The following is a 22,348-nucleotide window of genomic DNA, read 5'->3' on the forward strand; positions in this document are numbered from 1 at the left end:
GAGCGGATGCAATGTTGCGACCCGAAACCGTATGTAAATGAATGAAAACAGGAATGAAAAACAAATCTGCTATTTTCCCCAAACTGGACAATCTTGTTTTTATCTGCTCCATCACCCGAAAAGCATCCGTCCACTAAACATCTACAGGTGCGCGCATGCGTGCACATATGGTTCCCAACGGCTGTTTCTGGACTAGGATCAGACTGAAACTTTCAGCAGCACAACTCTGACTTTTCTATGTAAAGGTTTGTGTTAAAATAATGGAGAATGTCCCAGGTGGGCAGAGATAAATGTAAAAAAAAAAAAAAAAAAAAAAAAAAAGAAAACGTATTATAGCAACATATATGTGCCAAAAATGGAAAAGAAAGCAGAATTAAAAACGCTTCAAGGTCAGAGAAAGTTTCCTTGCTGGAAGTAGCAGTGACAGCTTGCCTTGTAACAGTAGACGAGTCAGTGGAAACTAAGAGCAATCTAAATGGAAAACACTACTGTGTGACATGGCAACGTACACCAGCACAGTCTGAGTAAACACACTCCACTGCTGGATCAGAAATACTGCACCACCAATCACAACGAGCCGCAACTAAAAGGTGTTTAAAAAAAAAAAAGGACATTTAGAGGTTAGTGTGATTGTGCAATGTCAGCATGTTTTGACATACTTTCTATATATATTCCGTGTGAAAAATCATAAATGTTTAACCTCCCAGTGGTTGAAAAACCACAGTAAAACAGCCTTGACGTGGTGCACAAAACACAACTTTATTTACTTCTCCTTACCTTCTGTCCAGTCCTTTATCTCACTGGATTCCTTCCTTTTCACACTCTCCGTCTCTCTCGCTCTTCCATCCACCGTTCTTCCCTCTCTGGGTGCGTTCCCTGCAGATGACATTAACAAGCTTTACCCTCCATCGAACGAGATTTATCGTTTTTGATTTTCCTTGTTTCAGCTTTAATTATTTACTCAAAGCAGTCGCTATAAGCTAAAAGTTGGGAAGCGAGAACCTGAGAGTTAAAAGCTGTGTTGGTGCACTTTGACCTCAAATGACATCCACCGTTAAGTGGCCTGTGAGGTCCAGTTTCGCCCTCCGAGAGTGATGGAGTTTAGATGCTCTGGCTCGGGTGGGTGTGCCATTTTGCCGGCAGGAGAAGGCTGCAGGCTAATCCGATAATGAGATTACTGCTCAGCACTTATCTTCGCTTCACCCACACGCTGATAGTAAAACAACTCGGGCACCAAAACCACAACAGTAATTATTATTTGGCATTCATTTAAATTAGCAGAGCGGCTAATTGGAAATAAAAGCCGCACGTTGTGTAAAACATATCTATATATAAACGGATTATAAAATTGTAAAGCATCTTTTTTAATAGTCCTGACCTGAAAACTGAAATGCATAATTTTTTTTTTTTTAAATGCCACCTTTAATGTAAATCAGCACTGACCCAATATGCATAGCCTTCTGGTAGCCTGCCAGCTGATGCATTCTTCATTAGCTCTTTGCACTGCTCCACCATAAACAAAGCGTACAATACGGATGCTATTCGGAGAGGATTGCAGAAATATGTGGGCAGCGTTAAATACGCCAAGTCGGTGCAAAGACAAACTACTCGCATCGCTTTCAAAGTTGTAAAACCGGGAGTCTGCTTGTGGCTGTGGGCGGTTGTTGCTACTCCTTGCCAAGATCTGGGCCGGGAATCTCTTTGGTGTGAAGCGACAATAATCCTCACTGAAGCTTTAATTCTGGTCAACATGTTCTCAATAATCAGGTTTTTTTTCCCCCTTAATTAGTTGGAATTCAACCAGATGTGGCTTTTTTTTTTTTTTTTCACCTCCCCGTTTTCAACCCCCACCTGAACAGGCACCAGCCATTTACTTCCAACCGTGAAGAGCTTCAGCGGGTGGTTTTACATAAGAACAAGGGGGGAGCCCCCCTGCAGTGCATCCATACACATTACAGACAGCGCATGTTTATGAATGGGTCATCAATCAGCCTTCCGCCAACAAGTACAGTCGAAAAAAGCAAGGCGGGGGAAGCGCAGTACTACTATACATGGAGAAAATATGCATTTTATCCCATTACTTAGCCATACTGGGGAGATTATTTAAGACCCCAGCAACTAACTAACTATGATTTAATTGATTTATGTTTAAAGAATGTTTGCTAAAAGACCCTAAAATGAACTATTTTTTTGAATTAAAATGTGGGTTTTTTTTATGTTGGGATCTGTTTAAACACTCATAAAGAACAAATTTAGTAAGATTTATTTCCAAAAGCCACCATAAACCTAACATTTTTTTTTAATGTGGACCATTACGGATTACAACTAAACCAGTTGCTTTTATAGGCAAAATCTGTGTTTTGTATTTTTAGGGGAATATTTCATTAAAATACATGCCTTCCACAGCTCTCCGAGGATTTGATCCACCTTTAAGTAAAACTAATTTATTCACAATAATGCAGCTTTCCCCAACTTGGAATTTCTCAACTTGAGTTTATATTAAACCACTTTAAGCTCTTTGGAGAGAAGAAAACAAAACATTGATAACTTTTAACTACAACCATTGAGCGAGCTTCTAATTCAATATCCCATTCATTGGGAAACATACTAAATCCCTTTTCAGATCTGAAAAAACTGTAGAAATGAAACTGCATTTCTACAGTTTCATTTTCACCATTACGTATAACTTCTTTGCCGATAAGAAACTGGTTCACGCTTGAATCTGTTACCTTAAAACTTCACATGGCTTCACCGCTCATTTGTCTCACCAATCTAAATGAACTGGACCAGGAATCACTTACAATCCCACTGGGCTCTGGAGTGGCAGCGCCCTGAAACTTTTCAAAGCAAACACAGGTAAAGGCGTGTCCATCCCTGATAAACACCACAGAGTGGCCGCGTGGCTAATTTGCACATCGTTTTCATCGATTTGCATCATTTTCGTTCTCGTAGAGCCCAAACAGCCGAGGCTCCCGTGAAGGGCAGACGTACTCCACTAATGGATGAGGCATTTTTTTTTTTTTTGTCTTTATCACAAGCAGGAAAACACCAAAGGTTTTTATTGCAGAGCAACATGTGACATTTCTAGGCGAGCTGAACGGTATCTGCTCAGAGGAGCCAAAACGAAGAGCAGTTCATTTCAGGTCAAGGTAACCCAAGGAAGGCAACATGATCCCGCAGACTAAAAAATAAATAAATAAATGAAAGAAAGAAAGAAAAGGGGGAAGGAAACCACACTGTGTGGCTTCCAGGGGAGCAATGAGTAAATTTTTAGATTTAAGGTTTCATTTAAAATTTACCACACCACAAAAATATGCAAATAAACTTTTTTTTTAGGACTTAAGAATATATAAGAGCAGGGGTGCAAACATTTCAGGTTTTGACCTTTCATTAAAGAAAAGTTATATTTATATCAAGAAACATACACTTTTTTGTACTAAAAAGAACACATTTTGCATAAAATCTAAAAGTGCAACAGAACAACAACAAAAAAAGCCCTTCAAAAACATCGGCACGTTTCTCAAAAGGTATTCAAATAAAGTCGCTGCAGAGCCAGACATCTTGACAACCTGTTTATGCAAAACTGCATTTCTGTGGCTCACATCCTGTCTGAGCATGCATGGGTCAACTAACTGCATCAAACCCTCCGTTTCTGTGCCTGACTCGCTTCTATCTCACAACCACCTGGGTGTGGTTTATTGCTCCGAGGGGCAACGATGAACTATCTGATCATCGAAGCCACAAACGCAGTAAAGCGACTTATCTTGGTAATTTATGACGCTGCCAATATCAAAATATAGACATGGCAGCGTGAGCTTTGGGTTTCATTAAGGATTTTTAGGAAAATGGAGCAGAACATTTAAAGACCTAATCTGGAAAATCTGGCAACCAAGCAAGAAAGCTTAAAATTAGGTTTTTAGAAGTGTTCAGATTTTTTTCATAGATTGGATTATTTTATTAATCCGAGTAAAGTCTAACTCTATGTACAAATGCAGAAACTTGTTTTAAACTGACCTTGGGGAATGATAATCCAACCCTGAGAAAAGTAGTAAAACCGTTTTAGTGCCCTGGAATATTAATAGCACCGTCTCCCATTATTATGTCTTTATAACACTTTCAGCTGGGAAAAAAAATGTTTCAGTGCTCGGAAACTATTAAAGACAAAGTAGCATGGAAACCAACCAAACCAGCATTACAGGGTTTACTTAACAACCAAAACACTGATTCTAGTCTGTGTATTATTTCAATGTACACAGACTCTCCAAGAGCTAACAAAAAAAAACACAAATATATCCTGAAAACAAAAGTGAGAGCACAGAAGTTTCCTGAAGAAATTTAGTAACTTAAAAATAAGGGGGAAAAAAAAAAAGGACTAAACTGTTGAGTTTTCAACGAGTTGATGATCCACGGCTTCATTGTGTGCCTGCTTGTGGAGCACAAAGAGCTGCACAAACCACCCCTCCACACAAAACATCGGGATTCTGGCTTCTCATTTAGCGATTTTAAAACAGCAAAGCTTACTCAGCACAAGCAGCTCGGACCGACCCAGACCCACCAATTCAATTCAAACGGAACTGCATGTGCTAGCATAAGCAGGGGTTGCCCATCCCAGACAAACACACACCGCTGTGCGCGACAAAGACAAGGTCTTTATCACCTAGAGAGAGAAACGGCTAGTAAGGTTGTTTTTCTTGCCAAATACTGAAGCGTACATGTGCTGATCTATCTTCCACCTGAGGTAGAAACTGAAACACATTTCAGATCTTTAAAAAAATAATAATCAGAAAACAAATCAAGCTTTGAGATTTTTTTTCTTATTTTTTGCTGCATTCCTGAAACAATTTACAACAAGTGCTGGTCATTTTATAATTTTTATAGCTTTGGTCGACATTTTGCTGTTCTTATTTGACTCCAATGATCCCAAACTGAAAGAGGCCGCTCATGCCATCCTGGTTTGATTACAAACCAAGTGCACATTTTTAACTATATGTGAGCTTTTAGCATTAAGGATGACCAACTTTCTCCAGATTTCATGAAAAACATTTACTTATAAAAATATGTATAAATAATTATGAGAGTATATGAATGATAAAAATGTTCACAGTCTTAAAATGGCTAACATAAGTGAGGTATTCGGAACAGAGAGCAAGAGAGTCTCTAAAATTGTTAGTTTCTGTATATCCATCTACCAAAAATAATATTCTTCACCAGTACTACTGATTTAAAACCGTGGTCTTTACTGACAGAACTTAACGCACTGATGTGGATGTGTGTGTGTGTGTTTATGATGGCGCACTGACCTGTTAAGATGCTTCAGTTTCTTTGGTGGCAACAGCTTTCGATTCCAAATCTCTGAAATAAAAAGAAAATATAAAACATTACTCCCTTAAAGATTCAAAATAACGCTACCACAAGCTAAAACTTTGCCATTAAGTTATATCTATGGTGATTGTGTTACTGTTATTGTCTTAAACTAATGTAATCAAAACGCATGCTAATTTGTTTGGCTAGATTATGACAGGGAATGAAGACATCAATCTCAGTGTCAATGAACGTGTACAATCAATTCAGCATGAAAAAAATGTTTCAAGACATGTGGAAATTCAGGTTGAACAGCATAGCAGGAAAACACACATCCTGCTAAATGCCTGTCACCGTGAATGAGAAAATGAAAATATAAAGAGAGTGTGTGTAGGTCAAAGTTACAGCTCGGGTCCTGATCGGCCATTATCTCAGCTGTTGCCCGAGCTAGAGCTTAACCAACATGGCTTCTCCCGAGCCTGGGGTTTGTGCGGTGCTTCCAAATGCAGAAATCTTCACTAAACATTAAAGTATTCTCATGCGCGTAATTGATAATGTCGCTGCATTTACTACTGCTGTCTGGATCAGTGAACGTTTTCAGCCGAATATGGCTGCATCTCTACCAGAGCGGGGGTCCGGCATTTAGCTGCACAGTTTGCATGGTGCTAGCGTACCGACAGAGGGCGTTAAATGAGCAGATTTAAAAAATAAAAATAAATAAATAAAAAAAACATCCTATGCAAGTTAATTTTAGCATAAAAAAATGTGTAACTAATGTAAACATGCTAAATAAAAAAGCTCCGCTTTATATTTGCACAGCCGTGTGCCTAATAAAAGCTGCATAAATGCCAAACAGCAGTTCACTGTAACTGCGTCGTCGAATTAGCTACTGCTACCGCTAGAAGCTAATGCTGCTAAGCGGCTAGCCGGTGTTGTATCGTATCAAATGTAAGTAACGTAATTTAAATAAATTGAAAAATAAACAGTACATGGGGACTAATTACAATATTTTACTTGTATATAAATCATACATCCGCAAGAAATACTGATTCAATGTACCGAATAACTTCTTTTGAGAGTAATGTTCGCACAGATGTCGAACAGGGGTTAAACTAGTACTAGTTGGCGCAAGGTTAACCTCAAGATGCCTCCTGGTGTAAATACGGTACTCAGACCATTTAATTTCCAGTATCCGCTGCATGAAAACTCAACCTTGCGTTCATAAACTGCAGAAGTACCAATTCATCTACACGAATGCGCCCAGTACATGAGCTAGCTACGTTGAAACAGCCAAGGCTAACCAAACAACAGCGACCCGGGTCTCCCTGCCTCGCACTCCTCCAGGGAAGCAGCTCGACAAAAAGAGATTAAAAACACCGTAAAGGATAGCTCACCTCTTTGAAGAATAAAGTGCAACAGAGTGGAAAGGAAAGCCGACTGTAAGGCTAAAGAAATTCAACGCGTTTGCAGCATCTACGAGGGTAAGCATACATCCTGCGTGATCGCCATTTTCTTCATTCGCTTGTGCTCTGCTTTCCCCTCCGAGATCTGCGTTTACCTCACCGGGCTCTCTCTCTCTCTCTCTCTCTCTCTGTGTTCTGCTGGAGGAGGGGAGACGGGGCAGGAAACACATAACCACTTCCTCTTCACTCAAAAGTGAAACACAATTAAAAGTAGCCAAATGGTATTGAGAAACAGAGCGGCTGAAAAAGAATGCAAATTTATTTTTCCTCTTTAAGAGGTTGGTGTGAAGATGAGGCTGGTCTTTAAAATGCAATTACTCTTTGAACAAGAAACACAAAATAAAATAAACAAATGACACAGAATTAGGCTTTATCTTGAACATAACACAGGTAATAATAACAGCACCATGGTTAACATAGAAATTTTAAAACAAACTTCCATGAATATACTGCCTTTTCTCCCATTTCTGCTAAAATATGTTAGTAAATGTATATCACATTTACAATAATTTATTTGTAGCGCATCTTTGTTATTCCAATTGTAGTATATATATATATATATATATATATATATATATATATATATATATATATTCAATAAAACAATTTAAATGGTATAACCCAATTAATTAGTCGGGCTACATACTCATTTAGTTAGCCTGGAGTTGGTTGCTTGACAGAGATGCCACTCGGAGCTTTAATTTTAGTTTTTAACTGTGGTAAATGCTGCTGGGGATATTGGTGTTTGTCTCTTACAGTCAGTGGTCGAGAGAAGGGGCACAGCTTTTTATTACAGGAAACATAAATATTAACTATTTATTCTAATGGAAATTCTGTTGTAGCTTCTAAAGCCACGAAATTAATATTGCCCGAATTCACCTCAGTATGATTTTTGATATTTTAGGAGAAATCAACTTAACTCTGATAATGTGATCTGATCATCTTGAATTGTGGCAGAAGATTTCCTCCATAATGTATCACTTGTACAAAAACTTTACAATTTGTACACCTGAGTTGTGGAATGATTATAATGCTCTTGGGTTCCCCCTGTTGGTTTGGAGAGCCTTGGATCGCCTCTGGCTTTGGTTGTGGGTGAAAGATCAAGACCAAAACAACAAAATCAATGAAACAAGCAAAGGAATTTTTTATTTTTTTGATACAATGGTTGGAGGTTTATCATCTGAGTTGAGTTCAAAGAAGAGCCACTGTGAAGAAGTGATTTAATCATCTGATTTTCCCAGCTCATACTAACAAGAGGAGATTCCTGGGTAGACCTAGAACTTGGTGAAGGGACTATACATCTCTTCTAGCCTGGAAATGTTCCTGAAATTTAGTAGTGCTTTTGTGTTTCTTAACTTTGCTATTAGGTTAAGTTTTGTGGTGCTTTGGACCAAAGTGCAAACAGACATGGTTATTTTTACAGAAACGTCTGCTAATGATACACAAAATGGAAAAAATGCATAAAATAAACACAACTAATACCAGCTACTCAATCCGTTGTGCTCCAGGATTTTAAAAGACCCTTTCAGCACAGTCGCTATCAACATTATTTAGATCTGTGGATTATACACACACTATTTCCAGATATGACTGATGGCGTTCCAAAGTTTTCCGCTGCCAGGAACAGATTTTTTGGGAAGATAACTAAAGCCCTTTATTTATTAAGAAATTCCTTGGCTTCAAAGAATGCATCCTGGAAGAGGGAAACATCAAAAATCTGTCACACAATTGCATATAAAAAATAAAAATAAATAAAAAGAGTCTTTCCTTTGATCACAAGTTCTTCTCTTATATCCATGTTTGGCTCTGAGTGTTATGTAAGAGGGGAAAAAAAGAAGCAAAAACAACAGAGAAACAAAGTGTGTGGAATCTGCAAACCTTTCATCACGGAGACAATGCTCACTGCAGCCTGCAGGAGAGAACAGTGGTGTGCGCGCGCGAGAGTGTGCGTGTGGAAAGTGACGACCATTGACCCAGCAATTGCAAAAACAACCCCCAACCTTGTTCGCAAATTACCTCCCTTATCTGTGTGTTTGACTGCGAGGAAGAGCAAGAGGCAGCGTTTGCCTGCTGCCAAGTAATGGCTTTATTTGACCAAGCTTCAAAGACACGGAGATTAGATTATGAACTAGTTTGCGACATGGACGTTTTAAAATATACAGTCAATAGTTAAATTGATGGGAAATTTGTTGCAAGTATGGAATTTAGATGTAGGAATGATTTTATTATGCTTATTAAAAAAGATAATAAAATTAAACAATTGTTCCAGTTTCACTTTTGAGGCAGTTGCATGTTCCATGTAGAAAAGCATTTACATTTCATACATGACTGGGTCAGAAGTTTACATAAACTAAGGTTACTATATATTTTTTACAAATTTGGGAAATCCCAGATGACGCCACCACTTTACAAGGTTATAGGTTCACTCATAGTAATTGGAAGCCAACCTGATAGAGTATTTATTGTTGAAAAATCCAAGGACAAATTCGGTTCACACACCTTCCAGGTGCCTGACGGCGCCCTTTTCTTCTGATCAAATAATTATACGCAAGTAGAGACGACACGGGAACGTCCAGTCAAGAAGAGACGCGTTCTGAGTCCCAGAGATGAGCTTGTTTTAGAAGAAATTATGCGCATCAACCCCAAAACGAAGGTAAACGTCTTCTGCCAACATGGGCTGAAATGCCACTTAGAGAGGAAAAAGTCATAGCTAATTAAAAGCCACATGCACTCAGGAACAAAGATTTTAAGTGTTTGTCTATTTTGATCATCATTACATTTAAAGGAAAACAGTACAAGGCTTGATAAGATTAAACAAATGTTTTTGTTTTATCTTTTCACTGTTGATATTCTTTTTTTTTCTCAAAATTATGCTTGTATTTTATTAATAAAGGTTTGAATAAATTTCCGTCTTATCTGGGTTGGTCTTTGTGTGCTGCACATAGCCAGAAAGAAAAGGGCACCGCACAGTGTGCTGACATGACGACTGATCATTTGGGGGCACTTTGACACATTTATGCAAACAAACTTCAAAGCTTAGAAGTCCATCAGGAAACAAAATATCCCAATTTTACTGTGTGCTCTGCACATATAAATGACACAAGAGTTTTTTCATACCCTCAGAACAGCTGCCTCTTGTTAGCAAGTCATCTTTTGCCAAAGCCAGCTGCAATTCTGGAACGGTTACAAATCAGCGTTTCTGCAGCGAGTTCCCTCTCATATTAGGATTAATTTGTGGATTGTAAAGATGCACAAAAGAGACAATACGAGTGTCAGCTGGAGCTGAAAACTGAATTAAACGTATGACAGAATTGAAACAGAATGAGAAAACAGTGGAGAAATAGAGAAGATCAAACGGCTTAACGGCAAACAGGACATAGAGCTTTTGTGTTTTCTATTTGCGTTAAAGTTGCCAAGTAAAAGTCCAAAAAGCAACACAAAGCCTCTGTAAATATTAAATTAAAATGATAAAAAAGCTGAAGAATAATAAACTGTTTTATCGGGATTCGAGTCTTTGGTAACGGTCTTCGATAAGGCAGTCACTGAGATAGGAAGAGGACTGCATACACAGCGAGTCAGAGTTTAATCATTTACTCCTTTAAGCCACACACACTTACGACGCACTCTGCAGGAGGAAAACCTGGTTACTTTGACAAACAATTACATAGGGCAGAAACATATGTCCATATTTATTGGCGGCGAGGAGGACAAACATGAGAAAAATGTTTGCCTTGAAAAGAAGCAGATTTTGGTCAGATAAATCCAACAAATCTCAGGTACGTCTCTTCAAATCGATTTCAAAGCACCTGCATAAAATGTTACAGTAAGTAACGCCATGCTTTACCAACCAAATTCATATGTTGTGTTAGTTGAAGTTTGCAACATGGGCACTGCAATACATTAAATACTGAAACTTTATTGTTTGGCCTTCAATATTTGTGTTTACTCATCAATCATTTCTAAACCCTCTCCCCCTACATATTCTCCCATAAACATTTTAACGAATGGTATGAAATATTCATAGGCACCAATCTCTATGGCAAACCCCTCCCTTGGCTTCCACTACATTTTAAAACCATTATGTTAAATGTTGCTTTAAAAGTATGTTTTTGTAAGTAAAGCTTAAGTTGGGCCCATTGTTGCAGCCTGAAGTGCAGCATCCACATTTAAAAACAAAAGAAAACCTCAAAGTCCTTGCGTTGATTGTAGTTTGAAGGTTAGCCATTAGGTGTCACTACATCAATCACCTTGAACCCTTAATAGCAAAAAAATTATGGACAGATTGGTGTTAAATATACTATATTTAAGAGAGTGAAGCTAGAGAGAGGAGAGAAAATGAAACAGGGAGATTATGTGAAGCCGGGGGCGGGGGGGAGCATGAGACAGACAGAAGAAGGTCAGAAAAAAGATTTGCATGTCAAGTAGTAATAGGCTTGTCCTGAGTACAGACGTGCACGCTCATAAGCTGTGGCGTTCACAGTGTGGGGATGCATGCGCGCTGCTTATGCATGAAGCGTCACATTATATTCCTACTGGTTCCTTCAGTGAGATTACTGCACGTTAGAGGCCTCTTGTTTCTAAGTGCAGTTTGGTAGTAATTATGTGACTTATGTCAAATGAGAAGTTGTAAATACTTCAAAAAATACAGATTAGACTGCTTGTAAAGACAACATACTAGCCCATTTCTTACTGAGAGTTTAATATCTCTCTGTGTTTTAATGCAAAGGTAGATGGATTGACCTAATGAGCAGAAGGTTTTAGAGCAGGATTCAAACCCAGGACCTTCAGGCATCAGATACTCACAGATTTTTGTTCACTCTTTAAAGCATATTTGTACTTATTTGTGTAAATTAAAACACTAAGCCTCCTACAGTTTTAAAAATACAATTCTTTGGTATTTGTGAACCACCTGCCTTCATCGGTTCTGGGTGTTCTTGGCTTTTTTGTCAATTTCTACCCTCCATTTTATCCTGTCCTGTTAAGTATTTTCAAGTATTTTTTTATGAATTGTTTAGATTTATGGTCACAAACATGCACCGGGTTTTGAATCAGCAGAAAGTCATGCTAAGTGGGCTCGGTGTCTGCATAATGCATTCAGATTTATCACCTATTTCAAATTCATCCTTGTTTAATATTCATATGTGTGATTCAAACCTGGTGGTAGCCATTTATTACTGCAGGAGGCTGTCACCACATACATCTCTGCTGTGTGTATATATATATATATATATATATATATATATATATATATATATATATATATATATATATTTTTTTTTTTTTTTTTTATTTTTTTTTTTTTTTTAAACACTGGGCAGAGGCATACAAAACTCCTTCCAATGCAAAATGTTTGCTTGTATCAGGAGAAATAATTTTTGAAAATTGAAGACGTTTAATCTGTTTAACCTCCCGACTTTCAAAACAAAACAAAAGCCACTGCTGGGAAGTGTTGCCTTATGGGGGATTTTAAGACGGTGTCATGATTGCAAAGTGGAACAAAATATGTCCAAATTGTGTTCTACATTTAAAGAATCTAAAAGAAGTGGCGTGGATTTGTCTTCAGCCTCATCTTATTCTGATAAACCTTAATAAAATGGAGTCTGCTAAATCTCCAAGAATTCATTGAGTGTGTGGTTCTAACAAAACAATATGTGAGGAGAATCAGAATTGTGATGAATACGTTGCTATATCAAATCTTGATTGGGTGTTCAGTACAGGAAGTGAACAAAATGTGTCTATTTAGACATCCAATCACTTTATTAACCACACCAGACTTTGGAAATAAAAGGAAATTAATCTGTTTCCTTAACTGGAGCATGTTTAGATGCTTGGATGGATCAGAGGAGTCGCTTTGTTTTGAGAAAGTGATGGTGACCACATTACGTTTTATCGAAGACACCTGAACTGTAGAAGCTCCTTCAGAAAAATGAATGGCAAAAGAAAATATGCTTGCATGTGCAGGTGACAGAGAACTTTAAATAAATAAATAAAAAAAGATTTTAGAGTGCCCCCAAGCTGGTGCCTTTCTGGAAAGTAAGGCACCTCATATATATTAAAAATTAAAACTATCTGTAATCTAAGAATACATATTCATCCCATATGGACCCAAAATCAAGGCGTCTGCATCAAATACCTCTCGTTTCTCAGCAAAACAAAAACAAAACAAACAAACAAAAAAAGAACGCCCGTGTGCACGACACCCTATCAGCGTTTTTGATTGTTTGTGTTCCATTCTCAAAAGTCCCATGATTTTTACGCTCCGCTTCCATGCAGGAATGTTGCTGTTTTTTTTTTTTTTTTTCCCACCTCAGCCACATGGGAAAAAGGAAGTACAGCAGGCGATTGTGACCTCATCCTGCGACGGGTCTATAGCATCCAGACTGAGCTGAGAACCATTGTCATGGACAGAGTCAACGCTGCCCCTTTGTTTGTGCTGGCGGAGAGGCAGAAAGAGAGTGTAAATGCACTTCAAAGTGTGAATGACAAAGAGGAGAATGGCCTGATGGGAGGGAAGTATCAGGGAAAATAAAGAAGAGGAGAAGAGAGCCGTATCCTCACGGTGAAAGGCTTTGTTCTGTTAAAAGTTTTGGCACTTGCAACCATACATTATTACAATCAAAACTCCCCGTTTATTTCCTGTTGGGAAGCTCCCAGGCTTTCACATGCAGCCCTCGTTTGGGCGTTTCGAAGGTCTGATGATGATGCAAATTTCTCAAAGTCAATTAATCTCATAAATAACATTTTTTGCTCTTTTCTCACAGATGTAAAAGACAGGACAGCGTGAGTAGCCTGATGTGAATTGTTTGAGAGCTCAGAATGTTCCAGTGCAAGGTGGGGGGGAGGCTGTGAGAGAGAGAGAGTGTGTGTGTGCGCGTGTGTGTGTTCAGACAGCCCTGGCATGCTGCCAGTCTCTGGGTCTCTCATTACCACTGTGCCTGCATAAGTGTGCATGTGGGTCTTTGTATGTGTGTGCGTGTGTGAGTGTGTGTTTGAGCGCGCTGCGGGAGCATGTCAGTGTGACGGGCGTAACCATGGCAACGCCAGAGCAGGTTCCAGATGTAATGCATCATATTTCTGCAGGAAGGAGCTCAGCCATATCCACGTACACACACACGCAGATTAGTTTCATCAAGCCTCATTGAAATATCTCTGCTGCCTTTTAAATTTTCCCTTCATTCCAAGAGAGGAAGAACAACCGACTGGGAAAACGCACGCAAATACACACACACACACACACACACACACACCCCCACACACACACACACACACACACACACACACACACACACACACACACACACACACACACACACACACACACACACACACACACACACACACACACACACACACACACACACACACGGTGTCTTCCAAAATGTCAATAACCATTAACTTTGTCACGTTTTTCTCATTAAATGTAAACCTGTATGTCTTTTGCTGGGATTTCATGCAACAGACCGGATGTAGGGAAGTGGAAAAGCAAAAAAAAAAAAAAAAAGAATATTTTGCAAAAATTGGTTCACCTGTTAAATGATCTTCAGAGAAAAAACTGAATTTGATCAAATTTGTTCCTTATTTTAGGATTTGGCTTCAAAAAATCTGAAAAGTGTGGTGCGCATTTATACAATGAGGCATCTATCTTTGCCATACATTAAATCCGCTCCAACCGACTGGCTTTAAAGGTGACCAAATTAGTATAAAGAGTCAATACAAATCCAACAGCAGTTCTGTGATGGGCAACTCTGGAGGAGCTGCAGAGATCCAAGTGGCAGGTAATACACAAATCTGACTTTTTCTAACATAGTAGATACAGAGAAGTTTGTCAGAGCCGATTTGAAAACAGATGAAAAAAGATACAGAACAATCCTTTATACTGAAACTTTTTTTAAAATTATTATTTCTGCACTGCTTTTTGTCAGTCTACCGCATCAAAACCCAATAAAAATACATTTAAAGCCTTTTGTTCTCCATCCGTGTGTCAACATATTTTTATCCACCAACACTAAACTATAAGAATGTTACAACCATCTGGGTTCTTCGGGCATGCAGTGAGGTACCTTTGCACATCAAAAGGAATCACACTAAACTTCCTGTGTTTTTATTGTTTCATCTGATAACCCAAAGATAAAGATCTAAGCACTTTATTTAACGAAGTCACAGTCCTGCATGTGGTGTTGGTGCCTTTTCTCACAAAGCTAAAGTGCAGGATAAGGGTTCAAAAGTTGCCACGTAACATTATTGTGTTGTTTTTTTTATGGGGGAGCGTTCATGAGGTTTACTAATTTTCAACCACCTTTTTCTCCTTTCACTTTTGTGCACACAAATTCCGGTTGATATGTATTCTTTAATGTATAATCTCAGCCGGGTTTTTATATTAGACGTCGGTGACGGCAGATGAGGTTAAAAATAGAGCTAAAACTAAGCGCCTCTACTGAATGTCTGAGACTAAAACTATAAAAGCACATTTTATTTCCCGGTGCTCATATACCTACTCTTAAACCCTGCCTCTCTTTAAACCTCCTTCCTTTCATCTCTTTCACCCTGTCCTCCTCCTTCACTCCGTCCTGCTATCTTGTCCTCTCCCTGCAGCAGGCCTCCAATAAAACCAGGCTCCTCTGGAAGCGGCTCGGAGTGTGGAGACCTCTGAGAGAAAGGAGAGCATGTATAAAACAGGAAGGAGGCGGTATCAAAGTGTCTCTGTGTCACTGTGTCAATGAGCGTGTGTAGAGTTTCCATCTGCATGACTTATTCACGTCGGCGTAGGATTACAGGCGATCCAAACATAAACAATCGCGAAGAAGTATTCCCACTGATTTAAAAACTAAGCCAAGAGCAGATAACCTTGAGATTTTAAGTTGAAGAAAAAATTTAATGTAAAATTTGCAGGTCATAAAGAAGTTGCTGCAACCATTTTGTTGCTTCTGGTTCAGGGAATTCACAAAAAAAGTTGACTGGATTGAATTATTCCATTAGTTTGGCAAACATTTACGTTAATGGAGTTAGGAATAAGAGTGAAGTGCAAGACTGGAAAAACTGACAAAAACCCTTCAGATAAAGTCTAATCAAGCTGTTTAGATATATTAATATCTCTAAATTGTCTATATTTAATGTGTTCAGACAGATTTGGTGGGACGCTTTACTGTGTCAGAGCAGATTTTTTTCTACTATAACTATAGATAAACATGAAACACTCACCTGGCTGCATATTTGATTTTAATACATTTACACAAGGATCATTTTTAAAAAAATATAAAGATGCTTGATTTGATCCGCTCCAATTAAACCTGAGATGTAAAACTGACAAATTTAATAAGAGAGGAAATCTGAATACTGCAGTTTATCCCGTTTTGGTAAGGCTGTGGGAGTTGTAGCCACGGTTTCAAGCTTTTAGCTGAGAGGAGGAACATCTGATGTGGGTTTTTTTTAATTTTGCTGCTTCAAGACTTAACATGTAGTCAAAGAAAATGTAGTGAAGAAAACAGAAAGCAAAACTCACAAAAACAACCGACAACATAAAACTGAAAGTAAAAAAAAATAAAAACACAAAAGCTCAAAGTAAAAAGAAGAACATAAAAGTGAAACAAAAACAAAAATGTTGAATGTGTATTGACCTTGTTTTATTTCAGAAATGTTTCATGGTAACATCCATAATAATAATAATAATAATAATAATAATAATAATAAAAAAGGCCTCTTCCTCTCTGATTGTCTCTCACACATCCACAAGTTTGTATTTCTAACCATATTAGAACGTCTATTGACTTCCATTAATTTAAGGAAATCCATTAGTGCCCCTAATGTCTGCTCTTATCCTAATCCTTACCAGTTTAATACTAACTTACACTTAACACTTAACTCACAACACGGTTCTAAAGCTAACAAATAAAAAATAGAGGTTCACAGATGAAAAGTGACCATAAACAGCCTAGATAGGCAGGTTTTACAAGGTGAGGAATGGTGACCTCCCACCTCCGTCAACCCAACAACATCTCCATATCAATGGCAGCAAGATAATCAGGGTGCTCGTTCACACAATCCCTCTCTCTCTCGCACGCACGCACACACGCACGCACGCACGCACGCACGCACGCACGCACGCACGCACGCACGCACGCACGCACATTTAAAGAAAAACTTTAGGCCTTTGTCCTTATACTTTCATTTCCCTTACTTCCTCGGTATGTTTTCATGTTTTTAATTTATGCACATGCAGAACACAAGTATGGCATTAGGATGTTGTTTTCATTCTCTTTCGGGTTTCCACATCAGAACTGCTTTTATAACGACTACAATCCAAATTTACACTTGGCAAAAAAGATCCCCTCTTGTCCCCCAAGTATCTCAATCTGAGATGTTTCACCCAAAGGAACCAGAAAAACTTTGACAAAACCAACTAAAGTAATTTACTGGAAACCTTTGTGACAGTTTGAGGAAGAGAATGATCTCTGAACCTTATGTTCTGTTTTTTATATGTCCAAGTCATATGACAGTTTACTATCTAAATGAACGGCTCGGAGTCGAGACCTGCAAAATGAAATTAACATCAGTCACTGGAAGACAGAGTGAGCATTAGTGCAGGTTAGCATCATAATATACAATTAAAATTAATACAATACAAATAGATGCATGTTTTCTGAACCGTAGAAAAGTTTATTGCACACATGAGGAAGAAGATTTAAGCACCAACCACTGTCCAGCGGTCAAAACAGACGCTGTTGAATCTTCCACTAAAATGATTTACTTACATACTGCAGGAGATGCTGCAAGTCTTTTAAATAATTTGAGGACCTTTTATTAAATGACACTAAACAGTTAAATTTATTGAATAATGAAGGTCACTAATTATCACAGTCAATTCACTTCCTAACTAAATCATTTAAAAAATTTAATATTTCTTTTTTTTTTTTTGCATAAGTTTGACATGTAAAATGTAAATGTAAAGGCTACTTTAATTAATTGAAAAAGTAAATAAAATAAATGGAAATAGAAAAATAAATATTTGTGAACGCTGAGGCCTTATAAATGTTCGTACAAGAAAAAAACTAAATTTGATCAAATTTGCCCCTTATTTTAGGATTTGGCTTCAAAACATCAACCTTCATTAAACCGCTCTAAATGAACCTCAACACCATTTGATTTATCCTTTTTCTTTCCAGTTTTAATGGGAATGATTGTCGTTACTCAGTTTATCTCTTTTTAATTCATTTTAGCCACCATCTTCACCAGCAACCCACAGAAGAAGAGATGTGCTGAACAAACGGGAGCAAAAATATTGTATTAGTAACAACAATAACAAGTTATTATACTTATTTTTTCTTCTTCTTCTTAATTCCAAAAATCTCAGGTGGACCTTTGGGGCTGAAGCCGCTTGCGTATCAGAATGCAGCATGTCCATTTTTTACCCCGATGACATCACCCTAATTCCCATAATTCCCCTCCCCTCTCCATGGTAATCAGCTGTTGTCGCCATAGTCGTGTAAATTAAACAAAGTGCTCCACGTTCACCCGGTCCGGACTGCAGAGGGACGTCGACGTCAGGCTCGCAAATAGCCACGAAAATGCGTGCTCGCCGCTCGTAAGTGCGAGCACTTCATCTTGTAAAAGTGCCTGTGCTGGTGACTCACTCTCGCATCTCCCTTTATCTGTCCGACACGCACGTTTCAGGAGGACATGTTCGGCACAGAAAGGTCTTCCTGCTTCAGAGAGAGAGAGCGCGCTTAACCTTTTGCAAACAACCATAAATAAGGTGTCTAGACAGCCGAGCCGTGGGCCTGCCCTCTGGTGGGGGTTCCACATACAAATCAAGCGAATGTGACAACAAGAGACGAGGGGGTAGATAGACGGTAGGCTGTTAATACATATGCATGATCTGCACAGTTCTCCAGGAGAAAAGAAAGAAACAATGATTCATCCTGTTGCCTTACTTTTGATGGGCTTCACGCAGAGACGCTTGGGGGGGAAAAAAGGCAGATGGAAAGCAATGTTTCCTTAAGAGCTATTTATCCTTTCAATTTCAATAGCGCCTTTCAGAAACAAGGCATTTCGTAGTGCTTTAAGTCATAAAAACACAAAAATCATAGAACGCACAGTCAACAATTGAGACGTTGCATTTTGTTGAGTGCCATCTTCACACATCAGACTCATATTTTACTAATCAATAATTTATTCGTAGAAGCAGTTGGCTTTTTTATACTTGCTTTCTTACCTTTTTCCCCCCATCTGTCTTATTAGCTTTTCTATTTTAATTATCCAAGTGTTCAGTAGAACGACTTCAACGGGTTGCTGACTTTGGTTTCCAAAAATCACACACACACACACAAAATGTAGAAGAAGTTTCTTTGTAGAATAAAGGTGTGATAAATGTTTCCGTTTTTCCAAATTTTGTAGATTTTGAAGTAAATATGACCAAATATCCCGAATCACAAAAAAAAGAGAAGAGAAATAACCTTTTAATCAGATTGCAACCCAAGCGTCATTGGCGCAGCGTCAGGCCAAATCTTACAATGCTTGGCAGTCGTCATATTTATTAAAACAATTACAGCTTTCTTGATGATAACAACCTCCATCCACGATGAAACCGATTTGATTGAGAGCACCGGAACAGCTAATTAGAGCAGTGATGAGTCAAACGTTTTCATTTTGGATCGCTTCAGTGTTTTCCTGCTTTGCAGGGAAGCCGCTTTGTTTCGTTGTCGCCGCACACAAAGAGACAATCTTTCTTGTTTTTGTGAGGAAACTGCCCAAAACGGAGCAATTTAATTATTAAAAAGAGATAGTTATACGATAGGGAACCAGGTCCTGTTTTTAAGCACGTTACTATAAAAAAAAAAATAAATACTTGGTTTGAAAAACTTTGCAGAAATATTGACACCCCTGGCATTTTTTCCCTCAGTTCATCATGTAACAATCACTAACTTTGGATGCTTTATAGGATTTTTATGCAATAGATCTACAGACAGTTTGGCATGATTGGCAAAGTAGATGGAATGTGACACACATTACCGTTTTCAAATAATCTGAAAAGTGAGGCGTGCACTTGCATTCAGTCAACTCTCTCCAGCGCCTCCTGAAACTCAGCTGGGTTTGATTCCTACGGTTTGCGATCATCAGTTTAAGTCCTGTCACAGAGACTAGATGTGACGTAAGTTCGGACTTTGACTAGACCACTTCAACACACAGAAAACAGAGGTGAGGCTGCATGTCAAGTCTAAGTCCTGCTGGAAGGTGAACCTCTGTTGTTTTTTATTAAGGTGTATCAGAGTAAAGGGGCTGAATACATTGACGTAGTGGTGGCTCTTCCTGATGCAGACAAAAAAAAAAAAAAAAAAAACTTTGGCTCTGATGCATTGTTAACGGGATGAAGGGGTGAATTACCACCTGCATTCTTCACACACAAAAATGAGACTTAATGCATCGCAACGCTGAGAAAGAAAAACTGCTACGTTAATTAGTCAGAGGCCGCCGTCTCTCATACGGAGGTGAGGTGGGATTTAAACCCCTTCTTAGACAGGACATTGCCGGCCCTGGGCAAAGGCACACAGTTCGCTGCAGCCTGAGAGGCTCATTGTTATTCTGCACACAGTTGTGGTCACAGACAGGGCCAGGCAGGCAGGAATCCGCACACCCACACTCACACACACTGTAGGAGGGCGGAGGGGGGTGCATGTTGTCAGGACACCTTACAAATGGTAAATTCCACACAAGATTAAGAAACACAAAAGCAGATCTGATTTGCATGGAGACAATTGCACAAGCTGCAGCACACATTCCATCAGTCCCAGAGAAACATCTGCCCTCAGCAGACTCCCTCACCACACGCCTCCCGACATTGAAGAAACCTAAAGCCTCTCCAGGGTCTCGGTGGCGTTAATGTTAACGCGTCTGCACAGAAGGACAGTCCGGCATTGCCGTCCCGCTCCGCGCGTCTTAAACTGGACTCTGACGTTCGTTTCGCAGACGAGCCACAGCCGTCCAAATGAGGCCTTGAGCTCAGAGCCTCGGTGCGTGCGGCTGATGTGGAAAGCGTCACGTGTTCCTCGCCGCTTCTGATACGAGAAAGTTTGAGCAAGTTTGTTCTACACACTGCTGATGTTGTGATTTGATGTATTGCACATCGAGTTAGAGGCAGAACTGCACTGGGTACAATCTGCTACTTATGAATAATTAAAGGAATCTTTAAAGGAAACGTTTATGATTACAACTAACTTATATTTGATTAGGAAATGAGCAGCGTAGCGATAGGTTTGAATCCTGACAAGCACCTTTCTGCACGTCTTTAGTTTGTTTTTTCCCATGTTTGGCTCTCCCGTACCTCCTTCTTCCCGCTGTCCTCGTTTAGCTTCTCACAGGTGTGAATTGTGTGCACGGCTTTTTGTTCTAGCTGCCTCGGCTTTGCCATGCGACAGGCTGTTGACTCGTCCATGTTGCACCTTGGACGAGTCAACAGCCTCGGCCTGTCCCAATTTACACAGGACGTGACGAGGTACATCCCCCTCAGAAATGACTTTGTTGCACTTATTGAAAGCTAAAACAATTCCCAATGATATGTTAAAATGTCATATAACCATATGTATATGATAGACTGTATTATCTGCACACCCACTGGTAAGAATCAACTCAATAACTACAACTGCAAAGCTCCCAAAACTGCCCTAACAAGTGTTTGCTGATGCAGCCGACCCTAAACAAGCCAATTTGCATATGCCCACACACTCACACACACGCACACACACAGCCTGGTGCTCTTCAGGCAGACCTGGCACCGTGCCGGAGCCGAAACGTCGGCATTCATCAGCAGCACAAAGAAGGGAACACGGATGAAAGACAGAAACAAAGCGAGAAAAGGAACACAAATAAGGAGAAAACAGGCAAACAGGAAGGAAGTTGCTGCAGCGGATGTCGCGACGACAGGCAACAACATGAGGCTGAAGTATAAATCTGAGAAAGAATACCTCGTTTCTTGTTCACACTACTTTGGGAGGGCAGGAGGGATGTTCCTCTTGACTGCTACAAGGTGGACCTGTCTGCCTCCCTGGATCTTTATGCTTTGCTCTAATCTTTTTTCCCCATTTCGCCCTTTTCTTTCTCTACCCAAATTTGGCTCAGTGCAGATCCCTTCCTTCCTTCACAACACTATTGCTGTATAGACCTGTTGTTGCCTTTTAGTCTGCTTCTGTCTGCTGAGCGTCCCACACCAGACATAACACACAATGAAGCACAGATGGACGTTATTTTCCCAGTTTGCACGTCCCAGAGCAAATGGGCAAACAGAAGAAAGAACACACCGAAGTTTAGTGGTCGACGCCGAGGATAAAAACAGCAGAGGATACCTTTTTTCTTTAAGCTCTGAAGACGCCAGACTGTCCCGAGTGTCCTTGCATCCCTCTGTCAAAGGGCTGGACGGTGGCCAAGTCAGGGGCATCCCTCACAAGCGATTTTCCCGGTTCGGTCCCAGCATCCCTTGGCGCTGGTTTCCTCACTCAGCAACACAACATGGAAAACACAGAAAGGCACACAGGGGCTGGATATTTGCCATTTTTCATGCAGCGAGTTAATGAAGCACAAAACGATTGGGAAGAAAT

At 39.4% G+C, this 22,348-nt stretch overlaps 1 protein-coding gene across 3 annotated transcripts in view; it reads right to left on the reverse strand.

Moving 5' to 3' along the window:
* LOC103468582 (trinucleotide repeat containing adaptor 6A) overlaps positions 1-6,887 on the reverse strand; it is a 35,816-nt gene extending 28,929 nt beyond the window's left edge. For 2 of the 3 annotated variants that reach the window (XM_081609819.1, XM_008415729.3), the window contains exons 1-3: positions 6,696-6,887; positions 5,301-5,352; positions 778-876 (exon numbers count right to left, since the gene is read on the reverse strand). The gene's annotated coding sequence lies outside the window, so the exon portion shown is untranslated. The remainder of the gene's footprint in view (positions 1-777; positions 877-5,300; positions 5,353-6,695) is intronic. The other variant, XM_081609820.1, reaches the window with a different exon arrangement.
* Positions 6,888-22,348: the final 15,461 nt, after the last annotated feature.

The sequence above is a fragment of the Poecilia reticulata genome, chromosome 8, assembly GCF_904066995.2.
Source record: "Poecilia reticulata chromosome 8, P_reticulata-male-v2, whole genome shotgun sequence".
NCBI classification, from domain to species: Eukaryota; Metazoa; Chordata; class Actinopteri; order Cyprinodontiformes; family Poeciliidae; genus Poecilia; species Poecilia reticulata.